The sequence below is a fragment of the Coenobita brevimanus genome, chromosome 74 (genome assembly GCF_032717465.1).
Source record: "Coenobita brevimanus isolate Jiangsu-jjx chromosome 74, ASM3271746v2, whole genome shotgun sequence".
Classification (NCBI taxonomy): Eukaryota; Metazoa; Arthropoda; class Malacostraca; order Decapoda; family Coenobitidae; genus Coenobita; species Coenobita brevimanus.
In genome coordinates this window covers 30,879,639-30,896,695 of record NC_137027.1, presented here as the reverse complement: position 1 = coordinate 30,896,695, position 17,057 = coordinate 30,879,639, and positions in this window count along the sequence as shown.

The following is a 17,057-nucleotide window of genomic DNA, read 5'->3' as shown; positions in this document are numbered from 1 at the left end:
TCTGGAAGCTGTCGCGTGCAGAGAAAAATTTAATAACATATCTGGCTGTTTGCTCTCTATACTGTCCTCCACATGGCCTCACTGATAATAATGCTTTAAATTCACTATCTGAACATCTTCCTGGCAATAAGTTAGTGTTGGGTGACTTTAATCCCCATCACTATCAATGGGGTACCTTGAGGATTGATGCTCGTGGGGAGCAAATAGCCGACCTAATACTACAGTCCAACCTCTGTCTTCTGAATGATGGTAGAGCGACTCGTGTAGATGATCGTACTGGTAACTTTTCGGCCTTTGATTTATCTCTGGCCTCCCCTGGTATACATCAATATTTCTCATGGGACCCTTATGACGACTCCTTGGGAAGTGATCATTTACCCATCTGTCTTTCTTATACATGCGACATCGTTTTGGACCCTCCACCTTCAAAATATAACTATAAGAAAGCAGATTGGGGATCCTTCTCAAGGATCGCCAATTTAGATATATCTGGGGAGACCATGGATGTTAAGGTCGAAAATTTAACCAAATCCATATTACATGCAGCTGAGGCTGCTATTCCCAAGACTTCTACAATTCATGTGAAGCATAGAGCACATTGGTGGATGCCAGATTGCCGACAAGCATTAAGAAAATGCAATAGGAGATACAGGATTTTTGATAGTCAGCCCACTCAGGAAAATTTTCTTGCATACATACAGGCACGGGCTGAAGCAAGGAGAATAATAAGAAGGGCCAAACATGACTCCTGGCGGTCCTTTGTGTCCACGGTGACTCGTACTACACCATTAAGTAAAGTCTGGTCCACTAACAGAATATTAAATAATAAAAGCTCATTCTTCCCTGTCACCACCCTGCAGGTGAACAACACCATCTATGACGAGTCCGTGGACGTTGCTAACATCCTCGCCAGGTGTTTTTCTCATGTAAGTATCTCAGCCAATTATGATCCGCGTTTTCAACATCATAAACGCACGGCTGAGCTACAGTTAATAGACTTTGCCACAAAAGACGTAGACTTCCTGTACAACCAAGAGTTTACGCTAGATGAACTGCTCCTTGCCCTTAACCCGCCCCATCCCGGAGACGTGAATTCGCGTCCTCACATGATGTGCACTCATATCCCAGAGACGTAAATTAACGTGGCAACATTGCAAGGTCCCTAATTTGCACAATTTTCAATTTTCGCAAGTGATTTCGCGAGTGATTTTTGGCACGTATACATGGGACACCTTCCTCTATTCCTCTACAAGATGCCAAGCAGGGACAATGCCTTACACTGCATAACCTCCCCCCCCCCTGCACGCCATTGTCTCGGCAATTCACCTGTTACCAGTGACCTGGCCAATAAAGACATTCAGGGCCAGAGTGATTCCCCAATCGATGACAATGTGGAGGACAAAGTTTACATAGCATTAGAGGAAGAAACAGTCAGAAATGATGATCAGGTAATGTGGGAAAAAAAAGGTCATGAATGGTGATGAGTTAGTGAGTGAAACAATGCTTATAATGCCTATATTACTGATTGAAAACCAATATACTCTTGTACTACATATAAATTCGTACCAAGGAAATAAATAAATACTGTTTATGAGTGGATAAAATAGTTACCCTCCCATAGAACTCGTTTTCTTTGGTGCCAGCCTGTTAGAAAACCCAGTCAGGTAAGGAGGTACTCGTACCTGGATCGAGTATTTTAAACCTCAGGTGAGCAATTTCTCTATGAATTTTCGATGTTTCTCACCAAAAGCGAATGTTTGAGCCGAAAAAAAAAAAAAAGGTCCAAAAATGTCGGGACTGGGGCGTACCACTGCCCAGAAAACGTCGGGATGGGGCGGGTTAAATCCTGTAAACACACCAGCCCTGGACCAGACACGGTCACATATGGTATGAGCCAGCATCTTAATCAGGACAACCTGATTGAGATGTTAGCATTGTACAATGAGATTTGGGCATCTCAAATGTTCCCAAACTCATGGCACTTTGCGCACATCATACCGATACACAAAGAGGCTGGTCGTCTTATGAACCCCACTTCATTTCGTCCTATTCTGCTGACTTCTTGTCTATGTAAGGTCATGGAACGAATGGTAAACAACTGGCTTCTTTTTGTTTTAGAGTCGAAGAATTTGTTAAATGATCAACAATGTGGGTTCCGTAAATACAGAAGTTCACTAGATTATTTAATGAATTTGGACCATTGTATTTCAGAGGCATTTGCCAATAAAGAATTCATGATAGGGGTGTTCTTGGACATCCATAAGGCCTATGACATGACATGGCAACACGGTATACTAATGAAACTCTATGCTTATGGTTTAAGAGGAAATTTGCCTATTTTTGTTTCAAATTTCTTAAGGGACAGGACTTTCTCTGTCAAATTGCCCCGTAATGTAACATCAGATATATTTATCCAGGAAAACAGGGTGCTGCAGGGAAGTGTGCTTAGTCCCACTTTATTTAGTGTTATGATCAATGATATTCTATCATCAGCTCCCATCTCCAGGAATCTTAAATACTCGCTCTATGCGGACAATTGTGCATTATGGCACTCTTCCCATAATGCACAAATTTGGGCTGGGTGGATTCAAGCAGCCCTTGATTCTGTCCACCAATGGGCCTTGCAGTGGGGATTTAAGTTTTCTGTCCCTAAGTGTGCCACTGTAGTTTTTACGACTTGTAACGTACCTAATTTGTGCTTAACTTTGGATAATCAGGCAGTACCTTTTCAAACTTCAGTAAAGTTTTTGGGACGACATTTTGACTGTCAGTTGAACTTCAAAATTCATGTTAATTATCTGATTGCTCATTGTGATAAACCTTTAAATGTCCTCAAGTACCTAGCGGGTACTACATGGAGTGCCGACAGAAAATCTTTATTATTGGAGTATAAGTCCCTTATTCGTTCAAAGTTAGACTATGGCACACAGGTGTATGGCTCGGCATCCGATGCCACGCTGAAAGGATATGGATGTATTGCAGAATTAATGTTTGCGAATGTGTCTTGGAGCCGTCTGGTGTACCTGTGTAGCTCGTATGGAAGTGGAGGCGAATGTGCCTCCCCTCCGTATTCGCCGTGACCATCTGGCCTTGTCCTATGGACTTAAAACATATAGGAAAAGTAATATCGGCAATGTGGCCTGAACCCCCCTGCGTCAGTACCACCATCTTCTGCGTGGGGTGCGTCGGCCACTTGCGGTTCGCCTCCACTTACTGACTCAGGAGCTTGGTGTGGACCCAATTGACTGTGACAAGTTGGTGTTAAAAATTATAGCGCCTTGGGAGCCACCCGACTTTACTGTTGATGTATCATGGCTCCCAGCACCTAAGACCAAGGCACTGGAGGTGGAGGTCCACCACTTGTTTTGTAACGTCATCATTCGTCACTTGGGATCCCATCAATTGAACACTGACGGCTCCAAGTCGAGTGACTGTGTGGGTGCTAGTGTGTGGTCGACTGAATGTGCCTTCAGGTATCAGTTGCCATCTCACACATCTGTGTTTACCTCCGACCTTTTTGCCATTGACAAAGCCATAGACTATGCTCTCAATTCTCAGCGTGACTCATTTGTTATATTTTCAGACTCAAAATCAGTCCTTCAGGCAATTGCATCTTGAACTACGGACTCGCACGAGATCCAGGGCCGCATTGTTAATAAGTTGCATTCATGCAACAAGTCATTCACGCTGATCTGGGTGCCTGGTCATTGTTGCATCTACGGCAATGAGCAGGCTGACTTACTTGCAAAGTTGGCTGTAGAGCTCGAGGAGACTTGGGACGTTCCTCGTGATCTATGGTCGAGTCTCTTTCTCGGAAAGAAATCAATAAATCTTCTGTGGCAAGGTCAGTGGACCAGACAAAATATTCGAACGTGTAAGCCGTACCTGGGCGACTGGGACTCTGCCAACCATCCCAGTTGCCTGGAAGAAAAAGTGTTGGCTTGTTTGCGGCTCAATGCCACCATCCTAACACACATGAAACCTTATGTGGAAAAACGATTCCCACCGCATTGTGACATCTGTGATGCAGTGTTATCTATCAGTCATATCATCCTGCGCTGTTGGCTATTTATTCGCGAAAGGGCTTCACTTATAAATCACTGCGGTGCAGCAGATGTCCCCTTCACCCTTTCCACCATCCTGGGTGATGGGGACATTGTTATGACTGATGAATTGATGGCTTTCTTGAGAGAGACCGGACCAATCAGAATGATGTGACTTTTTTACTATATGGTTATGGTTTTTATGGACTGTAAATATGTATATATTGTACTATTAATTAGGGTTGACAGTTGACATATTTGAAATAGTTCCTCCTCTCACTGATCTATTTCTAATATAGATGTCCCTTACATTAAACCCCGTTCCTCGACTGACAGTCAGTAGCTGATGAGTGCAATCGTGCAATATAGAAAGGTATTGGGCACTTGCAGTCGATGGTGGTCTGTTGGGCGAGGTACTTCACTTTTTTGTACAAATTATGTAAATAGATTATACCATATTGTTCAAGTTGTGCTAATTAGTGCCGACAGCTGACCTATATGGAAATGTTCCTGACTCGTCTGGTTCCCTTTCATATATTGATGTCCCCTATATTAGGTTGTGCCTCGTCTGACAGTCAGCAGGTGATGAGTGCAGGAATGTAATGCAGAAAGGCATTACATATCTGTAGTTGATGGTGTTCTGTTAGTCGAGGTATTTTTACCATTAGTGTAGGTCTAGCTATTTGTCTCTGTAGGATTTATAGGTTAGCAATATGTCTGTTAGGTGATGAGTTTTAGGATTTTAGATTAGGTTTTTCTTTATAAGGTATAAAAAATATAAAACCAAGGAAAAATTTAAAAAATAAAAATACAAAAAATAAATAAAATAAAAATTATTATATATGTATGTACGTGTGCGTGAGAGCGTGTCTGTATTCTGTATATGCATGGAAGTGTGTGTGTACGTATTTAAATATATATGTTTGTAAATATATATATATATATATATATATATATATATATATATATATATATATATATATATATATATATATATATATACCGCCTTAATGACCAGGGGCTTTGGCCCCAATGGTCGATAGACAAAAAAAAAAAAAAAAAAAAACTGCCAGACCACCGCTTCCCTTCATCATTGCAGGTTAGTGTCAAACTCTCATTCTCCCCTCCCCTCCCTCGTGTAATAAGTCATCATATACGTTCGTGAATTAACTTGGTCATATTTTCCCCTGATCCCTCTTGTACTGATTAATGAGACCGCTGCTTCTCTTCATCACTGCAGATCGCCGTTTTCAAGCCACTGCCAACGCCTCACACAATCACCCCCCCCCCCTCCTTTTCCTAGTTCATGTAGCTTAAGTACAGAATATATCGGCTGGTCCATTTTGATTACAATCCATTTGATTGCTGTTCATATATTTACTGTAACTTTACTGCAAATGATTCCTGAATTAGACGAGTTTAACCTTAAGAGAATATCTTCCTGCAAGTCCAACTGTGACCACGTTATTAATATATTCGTGTGTATCAGTATTCTTTGAATCTTCTCACGATTCCAAATGTGACCACGTTATTAATATATTCGTGTGCATCAGTATTCTTTGAATCTAACTCTGACCACGGGATTAATATATCTAGGTGTATCAATATTCTTTCAGTATTAATTTAGCTTGTAAAGTTTCATATTTCTAGTAATATAGATCCTCATTGTTATTTCCTTTGGATTCATTCACGGTGTGCAGAGTGATCTGCCTCAGTTGTTAGTGCTTAGTAAATCTTAAGGTAAGTCATTTTGAGTTCAAGTTTTGGTATCCTCCAAGGTATGGTACAGACGAGATTCAGTGGCCCAAAAAGTGTGCTTATATCTAATAGCTCAAGTTCTCTCAAATAAGATCATGCTACCTCGTTTCCCATAAATTCTCAAATAAGATCATGTTACCACATTTCCCTTAAACTCTAATAAAATCACGCTTCCTCATTTCCCACAAATTCTCAAATAAGATCACGCCACTCATTTTCCATAATCTCTAAAATGCCCAGCATTCCACTGGTGTCATTTAGCGATGACTAAAATTTCTGAGCGTTACATTAGGCATTACACTGGTGGCAGTATCCTAAAATTCTTCGGCGTTACAGTGAGACCTGGAAACTGACAAAATCGATGGAAAATAAATTAATCCGTTCTCAAAGAGCAATGGAAAAATCAATGTTGGGAATATCTTTAAGAGACAGAAAAAGATCAACTTGGGTGAGAGAGCAGACTAAAGTCAAAGATATTATAGAAGTTATAAAAGAACAGAAATGGAGGTGGGCAGGCCACATAGCAAGAATAACGGATAATCGATGAAGCAAAAGCTTGACTGACTGGACACAAAGAGATTGGAAGCGTAGCAGAATAAGGCCAGACAGGAGGTGGAGGGATGAAATTGAGAAATTTGCGGGAAAAACTTGTCAAAGATTGGCTCAGTCAAGGAATTCGTGAAGAAGGTTGGGGGAGGCCTTTGTTCAGCAGTGGACTTGTAATGGCTGATGATGATGATGATGACACAAATATATATATATATATATATATATATATATATATATATATATATATATATATATATTTATATATATATATATATATATATATCGTCATCATCATCATCATCAATATCCGGACCTCCTTTCCCACTCAAGGGCAGGGTGAGGAATGCAAAATCCAGACAGAATTTGCCCAGTCCAATGGGCCACGCATCACTCATCAAGTCATCATTCAAGCCCCTGGAATCCTGGCTCTTTCGGATACCCCAGGAAACATTCACCACTTCCATAGCTTCACATAAACGTATCCGATTGAGTCAATCCGGACACTGCCACGTTAAAAAGGGATGCCAATATCCCTGATTATGCACTTCTCCTCACAACATTCATCCAGCCAGCTCGATCTCTTGCCAATTCCTTAGCGTCACAGATTTCCAAACCTCTCGTCCTCATACACTCATCCACCATATCTCTCCACCTTCTCCTTGCCCTATCTCTTCTCCTTCCTCCATCAAATTCGCTCAGATATACCTTTTTCACCACTCTATATGTATCCATTTTCTCCACATGACCATACCATCTCAGTAAACTCTCTTCGATTCTGATGTCCACCAAGTTCCTTACTCCACATCTTTCAAGAATCACATTATTTCGTATCCTATCCACCCTCTGTACGCCACATGCATTCCTAAGCAGTCCCATCTCCACTGCTCTTACTCATGACTTTTCATTTTCATGCCACACCATAGTCTCACATCCATATGTTAAGGTTGGCATTAACACTCTCTCATGTACAGTAAGTCTCGTGCAGCTGCAGCACTCAGCCTCTGTTTCTTATCAAGACCTTCATTGCAGCAGCTACTTTTCTTTCTTGTGTCACTCTACATTCCACTTCTTTTGCACATTTTCCTCTCTTTTCTGTCACTGTATGTAGGTATTTGAATTCTCTCACCAATTCCAGTCTCTCTCCATTCACTGTAACATCACACTGGGAGTCACCTTCTTTCTCAATAACCGTCACTTTACTCTTTTGTACATTTTCTCTCAAGGCACGACGCTCAAAGACATCAGCAAAACTCTGCACTAGCCCACTAAGTTTTTGTCTGGTACTTGCAAGCAGTACTGCATCATCAGCATATAACAAATTTGAGATACTCCGTCCATCATCATTCATTACCAGCGCCATTCTTCTCTCCATTACTCGTATTTTTACTTCTTTCATCACCCCATCCGTACATATATTGAACAACCATGGGGACATTACACAATCTTGTCGCACGCCCACACCAATCATAAACCATTTACTTACATGCCCATTAACCCTTACACATGCCTCGCTTCCATCATTAAAACTCCAGCACCAAGCAGCTTACCATCTACACAGTACATGTGCAAAACTTTCCACAATCCCTCTTTGTCTACTTTGTTGTATGCTTTTTCTAGATCCTTGAATACCATAAACACCTTATGGTCCTTCTTACAAGCCTTCTCTGCTATCTGTCTCACTGCAAATATTTGATCCACACATCCTCTGCCATTTCTAAAGCCACCCTGTTCATCACTCACTAGGACTTCTGATATCTCTCTTACTTTCTCTATAATAATGCTTCCATATACGTTCTCCATCACACTCAATAAACTTATGCCACAATTATTCTTCATCTCACTTCGCTCACCTTTATTTTTGTAAAGGGGTACAATCACAGCCTTTTTCCACTCTGCAGGCACAGTTTCACTCATCCATGCCTTCTTGCATATCTCCAACAAGCACTTCATTCCACTTTCTCCACTACGCTTAAGCATCTCTGCATACATCTCATCAACCCCAGCTTCTTTCCCATTTTTCAGCCGCTTCACAGCACTCTTCACCTGCGCGAGTGTCACGTCTCCTGGCACTGCCTTCCTTCTCTGCACACCTCCAAAACCAACCATGTTTACAGCCGCTCTGCACTCTCTATTCCCATTCATCAGGCTTTCAAAATATTCTTTCCATCTGGTCCTTACTTCATCTCCATGGGTTAATAATCTATCACCTACATCCCTCACACCGTCACATTTCATTCCACTTTCACTTCTACATTTCTGCACCTCTTTCCAGAATAACTTCCTATTTTCAGGGAGGTTTGCATTCATTTTTCTTCCGAGATCATCATTTACCTCCTTCCTTTTCCTCTTCACTAGTCTATTTAGGTGCTTCTTGTTCTCAGTATAGTTTTTTTTTTTTTTTCAGCTGAACCCCTGTCCAATAACCACTTTTGCCACTTCTTCCTCATTTCCTCTACTCCTGTATTAACCTCATCATCACACCATGCCGTACCTTTTTTCTTTGTTGTTACTCTTGCCTCACCACACACCGCTTTAGCATTCCTAACTAAGCAGTCCCTATATACATTCCACAGGCTGTCCAGATCCATTTCATTCCAATGCACTGATTCTAACTCTACTTTGGTCCTGCAATCATCTGCCATTTCTTTGATCCTCAGCTTCTCAACTTTCAGTTTTTCTAATTGACTGCTCCTTTCTTTCCTGATCCACCTCACTCCTCTCAGCTTGATTTTTCATACCACAATCATAAGATCTGACAGTCCTCCACATCGTCCTATCACGGCCCTCGTATCAGCAACCATTCCCATCATCGATTTCTCTACGAGCACGTTATCAATCAAGCTTCTTTTAACACGATCCCCGTTACTTCTAAACGATGTATATTTATGTTTATCATTGTCTGAAATACGAGTTACAAATGCACAACCTCCTCTAATGACACATATCCCTTAGTTGCTTCCCATTATCATTTTCTCCTTGTACTCCATTACAACCCATTATGTTATCCTAAGGACCAGTGCCTACTCTTCCATTCATATCACCCATTACAATCACATTATAGCTCCTGGGCATTTCTCCCACTACTTCATCCAGCTCATCCCTAAACCTGTCTTTCTCCCTCTCACTCCTGTCCTCACACGGTGCATATGCTACAATCACCACCACTTTCACCTTCTCAGACTTGAACTTGACATACATACACCTCGAGGTGACACATTTGTAGTGTCTCATTCCACTCTTTCACACCTCATTCCTCAACAAAGCAACTACTTCTTTGCATCTTCCTCGCCCTTTCATGCCCGATCTTACACATATCACACCCTTCCACTCCTCATCACACCATTTCACCTTCGTTTCACACAATGCCATCACGGCATATATATAATATATATATATATATATATATATATATATATATATATATATATATATATATATATATATATATATATATATATATATATATATATATATATATATATATTTTTATGCGAGGAAGAAGGAACCAAAGGCCATGAGCCCGCAGTAACAGTTCCCTCCAAGAGAAAAACAAAATACAATAGAGAGCCAAATTCAAGATCCGATCATTTTGAGATGCCTGGACACACTGCGTTTGAAAGACTGGAGATCATAGGCAGGAGGAAATACAGACAGAGGGAGACAGTTCCAGAGCTGACCTGTTGCATGAATGAAAGACTGGGAGTAACGGTTAACTCTTGCATTAGAGAGTTGGACAGAAAAGGGATGAGAGTTTGCTGCCAGACGGGTGCTACGCGCCCGTCGTAGAGGTGGAGGAATGCAAGCAGACAGTTCAGAGGAGCAGTGACCATTAAAGTAGCGATAGAAAAGAGATAAAGATGCAACAGTGCGGCGAAGAGACAGAGGTTGAAGGGAGTCAGTAAGAGGAGGAGAGTTAATGAGACGAAAAGCCTTTGACTCCACCCTATTGAGAAGAGCTGTATGTGGGGAGCCTCCCCACACATGAGAGTTGTACTCCACACAGGGGCGGATAAAACCCCTGTATAGAGTCAACAATTGTGCAGGGGTAAAGAAAGAGCGGAGTCGGCTTAGCACACCCAATCTCTTGGAAGCAGATTTTACAAGAGATGCAATATGATCTTTCCAAGATAAGTCCCGAGTAAATGAAACCCCAAGCATGTTCAAGGATGATGCAGGATTAATCTGAATATTATTAAACATTAGTGGGTATACCTGTGGAAGATATAGATATAGATATAGATATAGATATATATATATATATATATATATATATATATATATATATATATATATATATATATATATATATATATATATATATATATATATATATATATATATATATATATATATATATATATATATATATATATATATATATATATATATATATATATATATATATATATATATATATATATATATATATATATATATATATATATATATATATATATATATATATATATATATATATATATATATATATATATATATATATATATATATATATATATATATATATATATATATATATATATATATATATATATATATATGATGTTAGTTGTAGCAGTAGTAGCAGTAATTAGTGGTAGTAGTAGCAGTGTTTAATATTTACATGGATGGTGTTGTAAGGGAGGTGAATGCAAGAGTTTTAGGTGGTCTGAGTCTGGTAAATGTTGATGGAGGAGAGTGGAATCTGAAGCAGCTGCTGTTTGCAGATGATACTGCACTGGTGACTGATTCAGAGGAGAAATTGAGACAGTTGGTAGAGGAGTTTGGAAGGGTGTGTGAAAGGAGGAAATTGAAAGTAAATGAGAATAAGAGTAAAGTGATGAAGTGTACGAGGTTGATAGATGGTAGGGGGATGAATATAGTTTTGAATGGTGAGTTGCTTGAGGAGGTAGATTGTTTTAAATATCTAGGGTCACATGTTGCTGTGGATGGAAGAATAGATGCAGAAGTGAAGTTTAGAATAAATGAAGTAGGAAAGGTGCTGGGAGGAATGAAAAAAGTGTTTAAATGTCGTTCGCTTAGAATGGATGTAAAGAGAAGGCTGTATGAGGGTGTTGTGGTACCGACTGCGTTATATGGGCCTGAAACATGGAATATGGGTGTAGCAGAGAGGAAAAGTTTGAATGTAATGGAGATGAGATGTCTGAGGAGTAAGTGTGGAGTGACGCATATGGATCGAGTGCGAAATGATGAAGTGCGAAGGAGAACTGGAGTTGTTCGGGAGATGGCTGGTAGAGTTGAGCAGAGGGTGTTGCAATGGTTTGGGCATATGGAGAGAATGGATAATGAGCGATTGGTGAAAAAGATAACTAGATCTGATGTGAGAGGTGTAAGACTGAGAGGAAGACCACGAATAGGATGGATGGACAGTGTGAAGAGAGCGCTGGATGCGAGAGGGATGTCTGTTGAGCAAGGAAGAGTGGCTGTGCGTGACAGAAATAAATGGAGAGAAATTGTGAATGAATAAGTGATGACGCAGGCCTGAGGGGATATTCTCCCGCATTTGGTCTGATCAGCTAGTCAGGTCAGGTGCGGGTTAGGGGATGGGTCTGTTATGATGTGGCAGGGGTAAACCAGTTCTGCTGTCGGGCCCTGCTGTGGATGCCACTGCTTGCATTGCGCAGTTGACCCTTGTGCGGTGTGATGCGGTGAGGATCTGTCCGTTCTCCCCTTTGGGGCTAAGATGCGAATGAATGTGTTTGAATGGATGAGTAAATGGAGAGTGAGTCGTCCTGTCTCGGCTACCTCCCTTTCCTTGGGGGAAGCAGCCTAGGTATATAGATAGATAGAGATAGATAGTAGCAGTGGTAGTAGTAGTAGTAGTAGTAGTAGTAGCAGCAGCAGCAGCAGCAGCAGCAGCAGCAGCAGCAGCAGTAGTAGTAGCAATAGTTGCTTTTCTAGCCAATCTCTGAATCACCATCTTCTCTCATATATGTGTATCTCATCACTCATCTATCAATCCCTCTCGTCTTTGGTTCCCTCTCCACCTTGCACATATACTCCCTCTAGTCAGTTTCATTATCCATCCCCCTCTCTCATATATCTCTCCACTCCATCCCTGCATCTCATCCTCAGGTTTCCCCCTACCCCTCACATACACTTTTCTGGTCAGTCTCTTATTCCCCATCCTCTCATATACAGTATTTCTCCAATCCATCCCTCCATCTCATCCCTGGTCTCCCCCTCCACCTCACTCATATACTGTATATGTTTCTAGTCAGCCTCATTCCCCATCCTCTCACATATCTCTCCACTCCGTCCCTGTATCGCATCCTCAATTTTCCCCTACCCCTCACATACACTCTCCTTGTCAGTCTCTAACTCTATCATTTAAGTTAATAAATCTATACTTTTTCGCACAGGGTAACAACCTCAAAGTGAACAAACACTGGGGAAATTCTCACTAGCCCAGCAATATTCTCCCTGAGAGTGATTTGTGGGGATGAGGTTGGAATTAGTGGGGCAGGGAAAGAGGAAAGTATTGTGTGTGTGTGTGTGTGTGTGTGCGTGTGTGGAGAGAGAGAGAGAGAGAGAGAGAAGCTTAGTCTCTCCCTCTCTGTCTGTCTGTATGACTGTCTCGTATGGTCATATACATCCATCCATCCATACATACATACATACACACATATAGTCATAGATAGATTATAGATTATAGATAGATAGATAATAGATTGAAAGCTAGATAGATAACTATTTTGATTTTACATCTGAAGAAGGTTTAAATGAGACTAAATCTGCTTCTCCATATTTAAGCACAATTTCAATATGTGGTTCTAGTTAAATAATTTGAAAAACATATTGCATTAAAAAAAATATATATAAAGGATTTCCTGCTACTGTTTGCCTTCCTCTATACTCCATTGTGTGTTATACCATTTTCACTTTAACTTGGCCTAAAATTGCCATCCGTCCATCTTGAATTCTAAGCTGTTACATGAGATTAACAGTAGAATATGATGCCAGTCATGAAGAAGTGTTATGGAAGGAATGTAGAGTGTGAAATAAACTACAAAATAACCAAAAAATCTTGGCCAAATTAGAGTAAAACGAGTATAATTTGCTTCACTTCTCATCATTACCGAACACATCATGAGTATGCGGCCTTGTGACGGGTCCGGTTCAGAGAAGATGGACCCCCCTGCCCTGCACAGTCCCGGGTCACCCTTGGGCAAGGTGCAGCACCCGTTAGCCCACCAAAAATGTAGTAGCTGCATGGTTACCATCGTTCAGGGAGGTACTACCATGGCAGTGTCGTGGTAGCTGGCCATGCACAACACTCCCAGGCGGGGAACTCAGCCACATTTACCAAGTAGACAAAGTTCGGGCTGACACTACGACTCATACATATCTCCTATACACAGCTGGCCATGAACAACACTCCCAGGCGGGGAACTCAGCCACATTTACCAGGTAGACAAAGTCTGGGCTGACACTACTACAAATACATATCCTATACACAGCTGGCCATGAACAACACTCCCAGGCGGGGAACTCAGCCACATTTACCAAGTAGACAAAGTCTGGGTTGACACTACTACAAATACATATCCTATACACAGCTCATCCTCTTGGGGGTATGCACCTTTCATTTTACTTGCACCTTGCCGTGTGAAAGGACCCTGTTCCCACCCTGGCTAGGAGCTGTCTGCCACATGAAGGTGTTGGTTGTTTGTGATCGATGGGTCTGCTAGGCCACACAGACTACATCAACATCTATACAACACTACCACTACTACTGAGAGGGGGAAGGGGGGAGGGAAGGGGGGAGTGGGGAAGGAAGGGATGGATGGTGAATACGAGGTAAGTAAAAAAAATAAATAAATAAACGAGGAAGAATCTCATTCAGTAAGATCAGCAAAAACTAACCTCTCTCTCTCTCTCTCTCTCTCTCTCTCTCTCTCTCTCTCTCTCTCTCTCTCTCGAACGAACGAACGAACGAACGAACGAACGAACGAACGACATGGCTTAACAGTTGCTCTTTGGCTAATTATTTTACCTACTCCATGTTATTATTCCCTCGTATGTTATGTATATCTTTTAAAATACTGTACCTTCATAATCTGCATTAATAAACTATACAAGAAAACTGGGGTAGGCGCCCCGCGCAGGGAAGTGCTACCGCCAAGATAACGGGAGACTCAAGGAATAGCCTGGATTCCATTTTCTCTCCTAGGTCTTGGTAGCTGGTTACACATCATTCTGCCTCACACATCAGAGGGCATTAGGCTGCCTTCCTTACATAACACACACATCCACATTATATCACATTGCCTTAAACCGGCTATCCTCTCTCCATAAAACATCGATCTTGTCATTACATATACACATTCCACAACATATCCCAGCTCCCCCCCCCCCATAAAAATAACCGTGGCTGCTGCTGTACTGGGAATTAGTGCGGTGGTTTCTCGGATGACCACTACCGACAGGGTTGGGTCGTCCGCACAGTGCTCTCCTGGTCATCATCAAGCTACCGTGCCACCTTCAGTGTTGCGGTGCTCTAAAACTGCTCGTCAGGTCGATAAAATTTTCTTCTGCAATATCAGGGGTCTTCAATCCAACATCACCTCTGTTCACAATTTCCTCCAGTTTGAATCCCCAGATTTTATTTTTTTGACAGAGACTCAGGTAAGCTCCACCTCCGATTTAGCTAGATTAATTTTCCTGGTAATATCTTGATTCAAAATTTCAGACCCAAAGGAGTATGTTGCCTTGCTAAATCAGAAATTGCCATGGAGGAGATTACTAAATTTAATTCTCCTTATTTCGTCTATTCCATACACAAATTAAATTCTTTGGGTAAAATTTAGCATTTCTGTTGTGTTTATTGTTCCCCTAATGCCCCTCAAGCACCAAGTTTATTTGACTGTATTCACAACTAAGTGTAATCAACATTAATACTGCATCAGAAATTACTATCCTGGGTGATTTTAATGTCCATAATGATGGATGGCTCACTTATTCAGCCACAACTGATGACTCTGGTCTTGAATGTGAGCTATCTGCAGGCTCATTTAATCTCACCCACTTAATCAGTCAATCAACCCGTGTACCAGACAACTCCAGTCAAAATCCCCACCTATTGGACGTGTTTTAAACAACCAATTCAGATAATTATTATGTCGAAGTGAAGTCCCCCTTCAGATCCTCTGGTCATTGTCTGATACAAGCCACCAGTTCAACACCTACCACGTCCTCCTGCTCTGAACATGTTATGGTGTCTAAATGGCACTACAACAGGTAGACTGGGAGGGTTTCCAAAATTTTTTCATGGATGTTTCTTGGACCTCTTGTTTCTCTCAAGATGCAAACTCACATTGGGCTACATACAGATTATATTAAAGTCGGCATGGAAACATTCATACCCCATCATAGTTACAGAAAAAGATGTAATTAACCTACATGGTTTGACAACAATTGTGATAGAGTAACATAACAAGAAACAAGAGCCTATAACACTTACACAAGGACCAAAACTAAAGAAGCCTTTACCTTTAAGAAGCCTTTATTATAGAAATATCAGAAACCGTGCCAAAACTATTATCAATCTTTCTAAATCAAACTTTTTTCATAGACAGGTTAACAAACTACTAAACAATCCAAATGATAAAATATTCTGGTCTACCCTTAATTAATTCAAATCTAACTTCACTACCACCTCTTCCATTCCACTGTTACAGTCCCCCAATGGAAATCTAGTATGTGACCAATGCGGAAAAGTCAACCTTCATCTTGATATTTTTTCAACAGTCACCCCTAAACACAGAAAGTCACAGTATTCCTGTACTTGATTTTAATTCCCTCAATTACCCCCTTTCAAGATTCACATAAGATACGTCTATCTATCTATCTATAGCCCGACGCCCTAATCCCGCAAAGGGTGGCCGCAGACAAAACGCCTCCAAGTCACTCTGTCACCCACCATTTGACTCCTCTCCCCCCAACTCACCCCCCCCTCCCTCATATACCTCTCAACTCCATCCCTCCACCTCATCCTCGGTCTACCCCTCCCTCTCCCTCCCTCCACCTCACCCACATACACCCTCTTAGTCAGTCTTTCACTCTCCATCCTCTCCACATGTCCAAACCACCTCAGTGTATTTCTCCTAATCTTTTCAACCACATCCACATCAACCCCACAACGTTCCTTCACTTCTTCATTCGTCAACCTGTCCCTCCATGTCACTCCACATGCTCCTCTCAAGTAACTCATTTCCACTGCTCTCACTCTTGACTTGTTCCCCTCTTGCAAGGTCCACGCCTCGCTTCCATACGTCAGGGTAGGGATCACAATACCATCATGCAGAGACTTCTTAACTTCCATACTCACCTCCCTATTTCTCATCACTGCTTTCAGTGTGCCAACAACCTTCCTTCCCTGCTGTACCCTTTCACGTACTTCATCCCCCAAAGTTCCATCCTTACTCATCACACTACCCAAGTACTTGAATGCACTCACATTCTCCATATCCTCACCATCCAACCTCACTGCACACTCTGTGACTTCATTCCTCTCAAACACCATAACTTTACTTTTGTTTACATTAACTTTCAGCTTCCTCCTCCTACACACTGTCCCAAATTCATTCACCAAACCTTGCAACTCCCATTCATCTTCACTCAACAATACTGTATCATCAGCAAACAGCAACACCGGAAGCTTCCAAATCTCACCCTCATTCATTAGGG